Genomic DNA, 3,849 nt, shown 5'->3' with positions numbered 1-3,849 from the left:
ATCACAGGTAGGAGCTCGGTCTAATTTGCAACCGGATCCCTGGTCCCCGACTGGACTGGAGAAGGGCCCGGAACGTCACGGAGGGGCCGGGTGAGCTCTGGACCCCTGAGGTACCCACACCTGCGGGAGGCCAGAGGCCCGGCCACCGGGGGGCCAGGGGGGCTCCGTCACGAGGCCGCTTCTCTATCTCTCTCCCAGCAGGCGGCAGACCTGGAGGAGGAGGCTGTGTGTCCAGGGCTGGGGGGCAGCCCTCTGGGCTCTGAGGACAGAGTGGAACAGCAGAGTCATTAACCGAATGGTGTGACCTGGGAGCCATGTGCATAAGAGAACCTGGGCGCACATAGAGTCGCCCTGCGCTGGAGTGGGGCGCAGCCTGCAGCCCTGGTCACGGCCGGCGTCCAGAGGGGGCGCCCGGGACCCCAGGCGGGAGGCACTGACAGTCCTTCCCTAACCTGTGCTCTGTTCAGGCCCAGGGCCAGTCCAAAGGCCCACAGACCTTTTACATTCTCACTTAAACTCCAGTTTGGGAAAACGGCTCCTTTTGTTTGACTTTTCAAAGGGAAAAGGACACAGCTTAAGATACAGCCTCCCCTGGGGTCAGCGACAGCCGTCCGTGATTACTGAGCACTTACTATGAGCCGGAGTTACTTTCGGATCCCTGCGGCGGCACAGGCATTGCTGTTTCCCCGAGGAGGAAGGGGGGTGTTGACGCTTTCAGGGCACATGCATGGCTGGTAGGCGGCAGGAACTCCCACAGACCCTGAACACGTGTGGTCCGTGGCTGCCCCGTGTACCTGCTGTGCTGCCCACGGGGACCATGCAGTGCAGTGAGGGACACAAGGGAAGCAGCACCGCTGACGTGTCCCGCCAGATGACATCTGTCCTGGGGAACGGAGCAGGTCTGTCCCCATCCTGGGCAGTACAGGATGGCTACCAGCATCCCTGCTCTCTACCCACCAGATGCCAGGACCACCCACTCTGGTCATGACAATGCGAAGTGTCTGCAGACATTGTCACACAGTCCCTGGGGCAGGGACAGAGTCACACCAGCTGACAGCCCCTGACACAGAGGACATGTGAGTTTTGCGAAATAGTGACAAACTTCTAGAGTGTTCTGCAGAGGAAGGGACTCTGTCCCCTAGCGAGAACCTACAGCAGCTCACACTGTGAGAACCCCAAAGCCTGAGCTCTCCATGCCGTCCTGGAAACAGACACCAGGGAACAGGACTTGGGGTAAAGAGAGTTTGTGAAAAAGCAGATTCGTTTTCTCTACCAGCAACCAAACTCCCAGGGAAGACTCCATCCCCGAAATAATTCAAGGAAACATGGCGCCCAGCGCCCTCCGTCTGTTCCTTGGGCTTCTTCCCCTAATATGACTCCCATATTTAAGAGTTCATGTGTATTTATCAATCCTGGGATGATGTGTGCGCGCAGGTGCCTGTGGGCTTAAAGTCCGTCTCTTCTGTCAAGTGGAAAATCCATTGGGAAGAGCCCTGTATCCCACCCTTGGCCCAGGGTCAAGCCTGGTGCCTCTCGCTGATTAGCTCCTCAGTAATACTGTTGAGTAGATCTCTGTGCACCGATTCTTCCAAATTCTTCCCCAAATCATCAGGGTACATTTCTAAGTATCCAAGTGTATACACTCACAAGCAGGATACGGTGAATACCTGTGGAGAAGGAGGGCAAGAACCTCACAAATGTAAAGCCTGCGTATATTTAGCTCCCGCCTAACTGCCATGCCATTGATTTTTGTCACCCTTCACATCTTCTGTTTTAGAAATAATAGTCATCAGCTCCCGTAATCAAAAGTCTCCCTGTAAACTTACGGATCTGGGGGGTCCTGGTTGTTTTCAAAATAACACCTGCAAAACAATCATTAGAACCTTGATTAATTCTGTGCGGCACACAGGAAAAAATGAAACGCATCTTTTAAGAAAGCTGCAGGGTTTTTGATGTGAGTAATTTTCAGAGAGCGTTGTAAGAAGGGGATATACCGCTGAACAGGGGACAGCACAAATACAGGAGGAGGTTGGGTAGGGCCTGTGTGTGTGGGCGTGTACATGTACGTGTTCACACAAAAGCAGACTGTTCAATGATTGCAGAGAAGAATCAGCAAACTCTTGGCATCTTGCAGGAGATGATCAGGTTGACACCGGTTTAAAAACTCCCCAAATTCGTCAATATGGCAGAGGAAAGCCAAGAAAGCCAGAGGTTATGTTTAGATATGACAGAGCAGGTGACTTTATTTTGTTCCTTCCAGCTCTGTAAGAAGTCCCTCAAAGCTGGGACTTAAGTCATAAGGAGACTCCACGTATGAAAGAAGTGAAGAGTCCTGAGTGACAGCTCCGTCGGGGAAACAAGACCATCACTGGGTGGCCGCTGGCCTCCCGGAGAGCCCCCTGCCTGAGGGAGAGCCACAGAGGACCGGGAAGACCCCCTTCCCCCAGCAGGCTGCCCGGAGAGGGGGGCGGTCAGTGACTCCCCGAATGCGTGTGGAGAGCACTCCTGGGGAGGTGGGAGCACGTCACTCTACGTGCTCCCATTGGTCTCACACACACGCGCGCGCACACACACACACACACATACACATGCACGCCCTAACCTGGGGTCTATTTTGGCCACTGCACTATGACCAGCTGGGAGGGAAAACCAGACACCGGTTTCTCAGGGGCCGTCCCCCACAGAAGCCCTCCCAAACCACTTCACTGTGGGCCAGGGGCTTCGTCACAAGTAACAAAGCAGCAGCACGGACGGGCAGCTTCTGCACTCGGCTCGCTCCCACCCGAGGAGCCCGAGCCCCCTAGGATCCAAAGGGAATCCTGTTTGGAGCATCTGAGGGGCGGCGGGGCTGCACAGACTCATCTTAATTAAGCCAAGTTCAGGTTCAATCACAACACCACTTCTTTACCCATTTCACACACTTGAGAACAGACGCCTGCTTTTTCAAGCAGCAGAGGAGGGCGGCACAGAACAAGGGGCACAAGGCGGAGAACCCGCTCCGATCTCGGGTGCGGCTGTGAGATCCTGGCAACAGTCGGCAGGTGCAACCCAGCAAGAGCACCGTCCACCCTGAGCGGCGTCACGTGTGCACACACCGCTTGAACAAGAGGTGTGGCGCGCATCCCCACAGGGGGACTCGGACGCTTAGTCCCTCGTCAGGCAGATTCCCTGAGTCCAGGCCTCTTACCTGAGAATGACCGACGCCTTGTTCGTCTGTCCGGTGAGTTAATGCTGCACAACATGGATGTGGGGACTCAGGCCATCTCGCCGGTGTTCCAGAAACCTGCCACGGCTCTGCCTCTTTCCAGCTCGTTCCGGGGCTGACTCGGCATCCCCCGCAGCGTTCCCCGGCCCCTCACTCTGCCAGCCTCAGGGCGCTTCTGCTACCCAAGGACCCCCCCCACCCATACTTGCTCACGGCACCGAGCCCCTGCTCACCCTCCACGTCCAGCCAGGCCGACAAACGGTGTGAGACGTGGGATGTCTGCTCCCAAGCTACATGGATTTGAGTCCCTGATGCTCAAGGACGTCCCCCTCCTGCCCCGGCCCTTCCCCCTCCTCCCCCTCCTCCTCCCTCCCCCTCCTACCCCTGCCCTTCCCCCTCCTCCTTCTCCTCCCGCTCTTCCTTCTTCCTCTTTCTAAGAGTCCACATGTAAGTGATATTATGCAGTATCCACCTTTCTTTTTCTGACTTATTTCACTGATCACAACGCCTCCAGGTTCACCACGTGGTCACACATGGCAGATTTCCCTCCCTGTTACGGCTCCATGAGATTCCATTGTGCATCATGAGGCATCATATCTGTCGTAGATGAAGAAATATTATTATATCCAGGGATTCCCTACACA

At 55.7% G+C, this 3,849-nt stretch overlaps 1 long non-coding RNA gene across 1 annotated transcript; it reads right to left on the bottom strand.

The window, feature by feature from the left end:
* Positions 1-1,279: 1,279 nt before the first annotated feature.
* LOC115273002 lies at positions 1,280-3,359 on the bottom strand. The gene is made up of 3 exons (XR_003900598.1): positions 3,188-3,359; positions 1,827-1,862; positions 1,280-1,667 (listed from the first exon to the last, which is right to left on the bottom strand). It is a non-coding gene; the product is annotated as an uncharacterized LOC115273002 (long non-coding RNA).
* Positions 3,360-3,849: the final 490 nt, after the last annotated feature.

The sequence above is a fragment of the Suricata suricatta genome, chromosome 12, assembly GCF_006229205.1.
Source record: "Suricata suricatta isolate VVHF042 chromosome 12, meerkat_22Aug2017_6uvM2_HiC, whole genome shotgun sequence".
NCBI classification, from domain to species: Eukaryota; Metazoa; Chordata; class Mammalia; order Carnivora; family Herpestidae; genus Suricata; species Suricata suricatta.
This window is presented reverse-complemented; position numbering and strand designations above follow the sequence as displayed.